The sequence below is a fragment of the Triticum aestivum genome, chromosome 3B, assembly GCF_018294505.1.
Source record: "Triticum aestivum cultivar Chinese Spring chromosome 3B, IWGSC CS RefSeq v2.1, whole genome shotgun sequence".
Taxonomy (NCBI): Eukaryota; Viridiplantae; Streptophyta; class Magnoliopsida; order Poales; family Poaceae; genus Triticum; species Triticum aestivum.
The window spans coordinates 850,984,105-850,996,164 of record NC_057801.1 but is presented as its reverse complement, the minus strand read 5'-3'; positions in this window follow the sequence as shown (position 1 = coordinate 850,996,164).

Sequence of the window (12,060 nt, the reverse complement as noted above, 5' to 3'; positions counted from 1 at the left end):
CGTGACCTGGATGCCCATATTGACTGCCTCATATTCAATGAGGATTGTTATCGGTTGAACCAAGATGTCAAGCATTCAATTAATCTCGTATACAACTCCCTTTGTCCGGCGATATGTTTGTCTGAGATTCGATTGTCGGTATCTCCATACCTAGTTCAATATCGTTACCGGCAAATTTCTTTACGCGTTCCGTAAACTCATTAGTCACATGCTTGCAAGCTACTTATGATGTTGTATTGCCGAGTGGGCCCGGAGAATATCTTTGTCAAATGGAGCGACAAATCTCACTCTCGATCCATCTAGCCCAACAAACACTTTTCCGAGATACTTGTAGAGAACTTTTATGTACACCCAGTTACCAAGTGACCTTTGATACCCACAAAGTATTCTTCTGGTATTAGGGAGTGGCACAATCTCACGTCTAAGGAACAAATAATTCATATGAAAAAAGTTGTAGCAATTAAACTAAGTGACACGATGAGATGCTAAGCTTGCGGTTGGATCTATCCATCACATTATTCTCCTAATGATGTGATCCGTTATTAAATAAAAATTCATGTCTATCTTTAGGAAACCGTAATCATCTTTAATCAACGAGTTAGTCTAGTAGAGGCTCATTAGGGACACGGTGTCTGTTTATGTATCCACACATGTATTTAACTTTCTGGTCAATACAATGATAACATGGATAATAAACATTGACATTTAGCATGAACAGGAAAATTTGACAATAACAACTTTATTATTGCCTCTAGGGCATATCTTCAACATTATTTTCTAACGGTGAAAATAATCAAAGGATAATAAAGAACATAATGCCGGCACGACGAATCGTCTAGAAAAATATCTGATAACAATATATGATTCCTGAATATATAGGTCTTATATGAAATAGAGTACAAATAATAATTCTAATTTATTTAACAACTTGAGGAAATGCAAAAGACAATGAAGCCCATGATGGTACCAGGTACAAAATGGAATTATGGATGACTCTCCGGCGTAGATCGTCACTGAAGACTTTTGAACTATCAACCACAACAAGCAAATGATTGATACTTTGCAACAAGCAAATGATTCATGGACGTGTGCCTGGTAGTTGACACATGAGCACACCGTTAGTATAAATGCAGGGATGATCAATGTATAGTTTCTCGGGTAAACGAAAGAGAATACTCACATCACATCAGTATAATTAAACATTTCCGGATCTGGCTCCTCTAGGAGCCGCATGGATGTCCGGTGCATGGGACCTTTCATTTTTGTTAATAAAACCACTTGACATGTATATCATGAGAAGGGAAATGGTGGTCATGATCTCCACACCACTGCTCAGGTGTTTGGCATGAGAGTTCTCGTTGCACCAGTAGGCCGTGTGGCACAACATCTCCACCCATACTTCAAAGATCACCTCCAGTGTAACTGATAGCATCTTGCTACGTTCAAACATAGATAACGTATTGCTGTCTTCATGTTTTCTGATCAGCCTTGCACCAAGCCGAGATCCTCTGTCCAATATAAGATTGACACTGACTCCTGGAGGATAAATTGTAACCAGAGATCCCTCGAGCTGTGCAGTCCCATGGTCCCAGATGACCCTGAGCAGATCACAATTCCCGGTGTACTCCAAGCAATTTATCATATCATAGCAGAGTTGAACATACCTTTGTCGACTAACAGGGTAAGGCAGCATGTATGGGCGCGCAGCAAGCAGGAAAAACATGTAATTGGACATCGCACCGGTTGCCAGGAAAAGATTAGTAAGGTCTGGACCACGGTCCTCCTCACGCCATACCACCATTATCTTCGCATCCAACCAGCCGAGGAAGAGGCGGGTGGCGATGTGCCACATGAGGATGCTCTCATCCAGGTCCAACTCCACAGTCCATTCCAGGTCCAATAATACATCATCACCAACTCCATGTTCCATTCCATTAGAGCTCAAGGCACTATACCTCCTTAGGGCATTCCGGCCCCGTGAGTTGGTGATGTCAAATTGGCTTGGCTCCCTAGTAGACACTAGTTTCAACACCTTCTGAATGATAAGAAGCGGGACGGGGATGGAGTAGGAGTAAGCCATGGAGTCCCACTGGTCCTCCCGTCCCATCCATCTGGCAATTTTGCTGCTTGTATTATTCCTACTGTGAGCGCACAGGCGAAACAACTCATGTTGCCCCATGTAACCCCGCAAGTCACTTTTATGTATTCTGCGAGTATGTCGAACCACAGGAGCAAGCAATGCACATTTCTTTTCTAACATGAATGCATATGTCCATTTGGAGAACATGGTCCGTAATACTGATGTGGTCTCCAAGATGACCGCACCACCCAACAAAACATAAGTGACAACCACATCTATTCTGTGGTAACCATGTTTGTCACTTGATCTATGGAACAACAGTAATGCCGTGACTGTGGCCGGCAGTGTGATGACACGGATGCACCTACCATACCAAGTGTGGACCACCGCAGCCTTGGTGTACAGCAAGTCGTACATCATAGATAGTTGCATTCCGACCACCTCCAACATCTCCCGTCCTTCAAAACTGTGATCCCTATTGATTTTCACAAAACGTGCCGGCCCCTCGAACAATTGCTTGGGAACGTCCAACAATGTGAAAGCTAAAAATAGTAGGTCTTTCTGGTTTCCCTGATGGGCTCCGTCTGAAGCCAACTGCCGATGTTGCTCATCGTGTCCCTGCGGTGCCAACTGCTGATATTGCACACCATCTCCCTCCGGCACCAACTGCTGGTGTTGCCCGGTGCGGAAATCCTTGTAGCTTGTGGCGGATAGGCTGCTACTGGCAGAATTGCTTGCGCACATGAGTGCCCATACTCTTTCCTCATACTTGAGAACCCCGACCACAAACATGAGAATGGCAGCCGGACGAACCCAGGTCCGGCTGCCCAGGACGGAAGATGCATACAAGACATAGCCAGCCGCGAGGACCTGCAGTCCAAAAGTATGCAGGTGACGCAGCCATAGTCGGTTGTCCTCAATGGCATAGGCCGTGATGTTGTCCTGCCCGCCAAGGTGCACTAGCAGCAACGGTGCCCACAGCACCATGAGCTGCTGCTCCGGTGACCTACTCACCAGGGACATGTGTCCCAAGGCGTATAACGCTGTCGTGTCGGCCAGCATGTATGCTGACCATATGATGAATTTAAGCATGGTGGAGTCGTTGCGGCGACGAATATCTGCCAAAAGGAGGAGTGTGACCTGCACTGTGAAACTCAGGAGCACCATCACTTGGATCCCCCACCCTTCCCATGCCACCAGAAGTATCTCTAATTCACCAGCCATTTATATATTTCTCTGCCATAATCAAAGACAGAGACGACTTTAGGTACACTTACATAATAAATTAAGCTAGGAGTCACCGACCATCAACAACGACATGTTAAAAAAAATAGGTTGTGAAGAATGGGGGTGGAAATTACTAGGACCACATGTGATGTGCTAGTGGTGTTCATTAACTACTAGTACCATGCATATGATACTAGTGTATGGTACTACCTTCATAGTGCACAGTATCGTAGAGTAGTATTATAAATTATTTTATTTATTGTCATGCATGACACAAAGTAGCATAACATTTAATATGATACGGTATCTATCAATGTTACCAAGTGGTCATCTTGGTAAGTTATCAACAAAAATTTGCAATCAATGAAAAAAAACTCTAATGCTGTCTCTTTTTAATTCTCTACCACATTAGCGTGTTTGCTATTTCCAAGTGCATGATATCAGCTAAGATAATAACACTATGGCCAGCCTCATGGCATTGCCCTGCTAGATGGAGGTGGGGGGGATCCCAAGAGGGTGATGCTGATGAATCATGTGGTGGGCAGGTGCACGCAATCGTAGTGTGAGAAGCATGGACCCCGATTATGAATAAGGCATGATTGGATGAATGGCATGGGTTATGCGCCTAGGAGGGGTCAGAGACTTGCCATGTACACATGTAGACTTGGAGTGCAATGAAGTAGTCCGAGGATGCCACCACCTTTGGGCTAACGTGGAAGACTTTCCCCATGTGCATCCAAACATGTTTAGCTGTAGCGTTCTCCTTCATAACCAGGTCTACTATATGGCCGCAATGGATCCATAGATCTATTGGAGCATAATGGAGTTGAGACAAAACCACTCCTTTGTTCCTCTTTTTTGATTGCCCGCTGGCCAAGGTACTTTGGTAGACGGTCCACGTTGCTTTTAATATCAAACCCCCGAATTCTGTTAATGCGTTATTTGGGACATGGCTTAATGGGATTGAGCCTAACTTAGCGAGACATATTCGGGTTGGAGGTTGTGCTTTGATGTGGACTATCTGGAATTGCAGAAACGATTTGGTCTTTAACAGAATATCATGTATACATTTTTTGCAGGTCTTATTCCGGACTACGGCACTGATCCGTTCGTGGTCGCTACTCACCCAGACGGAGACCAGGGGGCATTTGGTTACTGGGTCTTTCCGCTGGGAGATGGTAGCTCGGGATATCTTCAACCGGTTTGGATGGCGGTCATGTAATAGGATAGGCATTTAGTATCCCTATCTAGTTCAGCCAGCCGGTTGTGGCATCTTGTTTTGGCTAGTTGATGTTTCTAGCCTTTTTTGGCTCTGTGTGAGCTTTTTGTGCTTTTCTATGACTTGTGGAGACCTTTGGAACCATGTTGGCACTTCTTTATTTTGATAATAAGATGGCCGTATGCATCGTTCCGATGCAGAGGCCGGGGAATCCCCCCTTTTCGAAAAAAACGTAGCAGGGGTTAGTGAGGGGATTCTTGATGATAGGTAGCAACAAAAAAAGATGTGCCACTTAGTGTAGTTTGCTCCCCTGATGTTGAGGGTGATGGGAACGAGGAGCCTTGGTGCTCTCGATGCAACCACTTGAATCGGTTAAGATGGTCGAGGGGGTCAGAGGATTCCCTCTCAAACATGGCGACTTGTTTTGGGTGGTCTGGGGTTGTATGAGATGGGGAGGAGGTGACATGGGGATCATCGTGACATTGGAGGTGGATAGGGGAGCAAAAACATTGCAGTGAAAATCAAGGGCAATCTTATACCATGAAATTTGTTGGAACAAGCAACAATTATGCCTCTCATTTGCATTTTTACTTGGAGGACAAATGAGATACCCCAGAGGATAATATCCCATTTGCTAATGGAAGGTCATAGCTGTAGGATCTCATCAGTAAATGGCCGTTTGGTGTAAAGTTCATGTTACACTTGGTGGGTACGTATCATGTTTACACGATATATACACGTTGCCTAACAGAGAAAGCCATATTCACAAAAGCATGACTTCAACTAATCAATGACTCAAAAGCATCACAACCTTGTGAAAAAGCATGGAATGTACAAGATACGTTTTGCTTATTATAGTTGTGCTACTATGATACTTTTAAGAAAGGCAGGGGCCTGGTATTTTTCTTGTTGTTGTTGCTACTTAAGCAGTGGACATGGTCTAGTACGTTAGGTACTAGGCTGCAAAATGCTTCATTGTACACATTAAATCTAGACCTTCCAAGTTATATATATTTTTCTTTTTTAGAAAAGGAGGATAACCCCTGGCCTCTGCATCAAGCGATGCATACTGCCATATTTATTATCATATACAACAGACAAAATAAATGCATGGATCAACCCAAAGCCACCTTTCCGGCGATCTATGTCGCTACACCTACTAGTTTGATGATGTGCCCTAACCGCACTCGCGCACACCATCTAAACTAGTGGTCTCACCAAACTGCCCGACGGCATGCCGAGAGCACCAACCGGTCTAGCTAACCCTCGACACGCACCGCATGTGCACGCTTCAGAATCCAATGCCCCCATCTTCCGCCAACCCAACTTCAGGAGATATCAATGCATTGATCTTGCCAGGCCCAATTACCCTCGGTGCCACCATCCTGCCCGCGTCCATCACCATACGTCCATCGCTGAGACCTCGTTGTGACACGCAGCCAAGAGCCGCCATTGTCGACGTGGTAGGTGCCACACCACACCACCTCTTGTTCCAGGTCGTCGCCAACGCCAACCCAACGATGTCCACCAACCAACTATCTCCCAAGGCGGCGCCTTCAAGAAGGGAGCGCCTTCAAGAAGGGAACGACCCTGAAGGTGTCGTCACCGCCTACCACAGTTAGGCTTTCACCTAGAAAATAAGTGGCTTGGTGGAGGTAGAAGAAGATCTGACCAACATCTCCATTGAGAAAAAATGGCGCCCTCGGGCGTCGCCGCAGTCGTGGCCGAACAGTGTCGGAAAGGGATATCTCCCGATTTGAATCCCCACCTCTAGCTCCTACCGCATCGAGCACTGGCAAGTCTCACGACCCAGATGGCCAGATCCATAAGGAAAAGCACATTGAGCAGAGGAGTGAAGGCGAGCATATGCAGATCAGGCGTCGCCGGGATGACCATGACCGTTGTTGCATCCTGGACACGCTCTGCCGAACACAAAGCATCTGCTAGGTGCAACCGCTGATCGATGCCTCATGCAGCCATATGACACCATCTGCATCGAGCACTTGCGCCCGGATCTAGCTATCCAGATCGAGCGATGCACATCACCAGCAGACCATCGTGCAGCCAGCTTGGATCAGCACGGCCGCGCACCACGCGCGCAACCCTGCCACCGTCCTACATGGTCATATACTGCAAGATGGTCATGCAGGAGTCTTTCGTTGGCAACATAGGTTATCCGGCTAGCCGAGTAGATTTGATGGTAACATGGGCAATGGTTTAACCAGGTTCAACCACTCATACAAGAGGCAATACCCTACTCATGCTCATGTATATTGCTCATCAGCTCATGTATAGGGGTTACAATTAATGATCGAGGGACTGAACAACAACTCTGAGTTTCTGTGTCTATGCGAGTAACCTAGCCCCAACTTATATGTGTATCGGGGTCTAATACTACAGGGAAAGAGGTTTACAGGTGTGGCCACATTAGTTGCGGACGAGGTCTACTATCGTCAATTACTGTTTTGGCATAGTATACGAGAGCCGGCGAAAATTGTTGTCAGTCACTACTAAAGCACAATAGTCACGGGTGAAAATAGTGACCTGCCACTTGTAAGTTTTTACAAAATTAGGCGTGGGATAAAATTAGCAGTGGCGGACGCCAAATTACTGTTCGTCACTCGAATGTACCGTACCAACGGCAGGCAAAAAGTTTGCCCGCAAAAGAAATATTTTGCTGGCCCACGCCCAATTTTTTCAAAATTTCCAAAAGTTAGTAGTGGCAGCTCATGCTGACATCCGCCACAACTACAGTAAGTAAGGGAATGGATTGAATAAAATCATATTTATTAAACCCACAATAGAGAAAAATTTGAGCCTGGAACTTTAAATGGTGTGTATTGGACATAGAAAAAGTTCGAAGGGAAAATAGTGTAAAAAATTGAGTGCTATGTGGTAGGTGGCGGTTTCGGTTCAAAACCTGGATATTTCACGGAAGAGTGTTTAGTTTGTACATGAAGTGCATCAAGTTTCTCCCGTAATGATCCCAAATTTTTACCGCATCCTACAGAAGCCAAGTTTCAGTTTGTTTACTTTGTTTGCATGTTATTTTGAACCGAAGAGCATTTGGCCATTTTTAATTGACAAAAAATAATTAATGCATTTAAAATAGAAAACCAGCTCAAAAATGGAAAAATTTGTGCATGAAACTTAAGATGGTGCATATTAAACATAGAAACAAATTGAAGTGAAATGATTTAAAATAACTTATGCCCTATGTGGAAGGCAGTGGTTTCCGTTTGAAATCATGACACTTCACGGGAGAGTGCTCAGTTTGTACACAAAGTGCATCGCTTTTTCCCGTAATGATCTCAAATTTTGGTCACACCCTATATGGGTCATATAATGACACCATGCCAACTCGACCTTTTACATCCTCGTTTTGTGTGCTATTTTGAACCGAAGAGCATTTTGCCCTTTTTAATGGCCAGAAATTCAATTAGTGCTTTAAAAATAGCAAACCAGCTAAAAAAGGGACAAAAATTCAGCTTCACACTTTAAACGGTGTGTATTAAACATAAAACAAGTTTGAAGGGTAAATGATTTAAAAAAATTCAGTCCTATGTGGAATGTGAAGGTTTCCGTCCAAAACCGTGACACATCACGCGCGCCGGGGGGTGGTGGGGGGTATGGTGTCATCAGGCTGTACACGAAGTGCATTGCGTTTTTTCTATAAAAATCTATATTTTTTACCACACACATAGGGGTAGTATAATGACACTATGCCAAGTTTGAACCTTTTCTGTCCTCATTTGCATGTTATTTTGAACTGAAGAGTATTTTTTTCCCTTTTTAATGGCTAAAAAAGCAATTAATGGTTTAAAAGTAGAAACCCTGCTCAAAAAGTAGTAAAATACATGCAAGGTGAAGTAGGACTGGGCCTATAGACTGGATCAATGCTTGACACTACCACGTTGGTATGTAGGGCGTAGGCTAGACATCAATTTTCTCTCTCAAGAGCCAATGAGCATTCGCACGAATGCAATTCTCCCTTTCCCTATGATTTTGCATTGATAGATAAGAACTAGAGCTGCTTCAAATAGACATGTACGTAGATTGTTTCATTCTAATCCAAGCCGAATCTCAACTCAAAATACTCAAAATTGGTGGTTGCGTACTAGAGACAACTGTGTACTAATATTCTTCTGTCTTATTAATTGGAAGGTCAGATTTTATTTGACACAAACCTCTGGTAGGCGAGATTATGATGCTACAATTTCTTTTAATTTCTAAAAAGTGACAGAAGTCTCTAAAACCTATGTACGCAGAAGCTAAGCACATAGAAGAACTAGAAAATAAGGGCGAAAAACATTTGAAACTAACGTATGTCGATATACAGACCTTACCGGAGCTGTGAGATGATCACTTCATGCCTTCATGGAATAATCTGAGGAGGCTAAATGGTGAATTAGCTAAGGTGTTACTCAAGTGACTTAACCTCCTTGCTGTAGGATCCTAGAGTGCTCGAGGTACTATATATACATGCGAGAGGAAAGATATGGAGCGTGAGCTTAAGTTACTAAGGAAGACCAAACACTCTTTAATTAGTATATGAAAAAAGTGTTCATTTGTGAAACAATGGGAAATTCAGAAATAAGAACGATGACCAAGAGTTGAATCCATATCAACAAGAGTTGGTAAGTATTGCTCTCCACGAGGGACTGAAATTGACTAGCTAGATCTAATACAAGTGTATACCAACAGGATATTTTTAATTAGCATAATGTCGACAAGAAAACAGCTAGATAATTAGCATCCCTGCAACTTGCTGAAAGGGATGTACATATTAGCATTACACAAGCATACGCGACATTGGTGGCCCTACACCCCACTAGCATTGCATTGTATTGACTAATTTTTACTTGTTGTTCGACGTATCGAGACCGCTTCAACACATCCTATTCAGATGATGATTCGGCCTTAGCGCATGATGCATATTGTCCACACGATTGCCTCTTGTCTACCACCAACCAGTAACATTTCTTATATATGTACATGCTTCTTCAGTCTGATGGGATGTAGTGGGTTGGACGGCGAGCCACTTTTGCCAGTTGGCATGGGCAATGGTGAGCTCACAATGTTCGTGCTCATTGGCGCCCTATTGTAGGTAATTACACAAGTCATGAGATGTCAGAGCATGTTATTATTTCTGGACGCACAATGGATGTGTGCATTAATTTTTGTAGAGGGCAGGCATTTTATCAATAATTATAAAACAAATGACGTGCAAGTGCTCCGTATTTATGAAATTAGATGAGCTAAGAGGCTAAGTAGAGGCAGCAGCACATATGATTTATTTATTTTTGCGGGGAAGCAACACATATGATTGTTCTCCTTGGAAATACATTAGTCAATGACGATCCCCAGTCTTAGTCTGAGATACAAAATGTACGTTAGCAGCACATATGAATAAGTTGTAGCAACTATTATCTGTCCTTTGGCAATGCCTGCATGGGCCTTAGTTAACACGCACCTAATACATGGAATCCCAAACAACTACTCCCTCCGTCCGAAAAAACTTGTCATCAAAATGGACAAAAAGGGGTGTATCTAAAACTAAAATATATCTAGATACATTCCCTTTTATTCATTTTGATGACAAGTATTTCCGGACGAAGGGAGTACTAAGTAACAAGTACTACATACAAGAATGATTGCCGGCTGGGTCAGGTAAGTCTGCAGTAGAGCTTATATATCAAGGCCGGCCGGGACGGTGCAAAGAATTGAACAAAAGACTTTTCACAGCGTGTAGCGGAGGGAGTCATCAGAAGAGAATATATGCATCAGCTAGACAGGCTAGTGCAGATAGAGCCAGGAGAGAGAAACCATGCCAATAAGATTAGACAACCACGATTCACAAGAAACTAGTCTAGCTAATCTTTTTTTTTTTTGAAAAGGAGGTTATCCCCCAGCCTTTGCATCAAAAAGATGCATGCGGCCATCTTATTAAAAAGTGAATACTCCAACAAAAGCTCCAGGTCTTGGAATAGAAAAAGGCTCACATAGAGCAAAAACAAGAAAATGGAATAGCCACAATCGGGGGAATAAAGATAGATAGGAAACTAGACACATATGCTATTACATGACCGTCATCCAAATTTGTTAAAGATATCCCGTGCTACCGTCTCCCAACGGATTGACCCGGTAACCATACGCTCCCTGGCATCCGTCGGAGTGAGTAGCGACCACATACGATCAGTGTAGTGGACCGGAAAATAACCTTCAAAAAATGAATATGTGATGTTATGTTAAAGACCAAATCGTTCATGCAATTCCATATTGCCCATAATAAAGCACATACTCCTACATGAATAAGTTTCACGGTATCTGATTGTACTCCATCCAGCCACGTCCCAAATAACGTGTGGATGGTATTTGGAGGAGTAATGTTAAATGTTATGTGAACAGACCGCCATAAATTTTTTGCCATTGGGCAATCGAGAAAGAGGTGTCTGATAAATTCATCATGTTCATAGAAACTACATCTTCACGATCCTGTCCAGTTACGTTTTGCCAAATTGTCCTTAGTAAGAATGACTTGCTTGTGGACAAACCACATAAACACTTTAATTTTTAAGGGCACTTTGACTTTCCAAGTATGCAAAGATCGAGGGATAGTGCCAAAGCTAATAATATCCAAATACATTGATTTTACCGAAAACACTCCATTCCGAGTTAGTTTCCAGTGCAACTGATCTGGCTGTTGAGATAGGTTACCATCCATCAATCTTCTCACAAGATGGAGCGAAGCTTCGCAATGGTTTCCCGCCAAAGTCCTCCCGAATTGAATATTGAGAGGGTTGGACTGTAGTACTGTTGCAAAGTAAGCATCTCTACGCTGGAAAATATTATAGAGAGAAGGATATTGGATAGCTAGAGGCGTCTCCCCTAACCACGTATTCTCCCAGAATCTCGTAGAAGTACCATTACCAATAATGAATTTTACCCTTTGGAAGAATGCGGATTTCACTCTCATCAGTCCTTTCCAAAATGGCAAATCGGTCGGTCTGACGATCACCTGAGATAAGGTTTTAGAATGAAGGTACTTATTACACAGAGTCTGGGCCCATGTGGCATCGGTCTCTACAGATAACTTGTACAACCACTTGCTGAGAAGACATCTGTTCTTCACCTCTAAATTCTCAATTCCAAGCCCACCTTGGTCTTTTGGCCTACAGATAATATCCCATTTAGCAAGTATGTATTTTTGTTTTAACTTATCACTCTGCTAGAAAAAACGAGATCGATAGAAGTCTAGTATTTTTCGAACCCCGACTGGGACCTCAAAGAAGGACAAAAGAAACGTTGGCATGCTCGTGAGCACCGAATTAATGATAATTAGTCGACCTCCATATGACATGAGTTTGCCCTTCCAGCAACTTAGTTTCTTTTCAAATGCGATCCTCAATACACTTCCATTCGTTGTTAGAAATCTTGCGTGGTATGCCCAAATATGTAAACGACATCGACCCTAATTTACAACCAAACAGTTGTTTATAAGCTTCTTGTTCGTCTTTAGCTCTCCCAAAGCAGA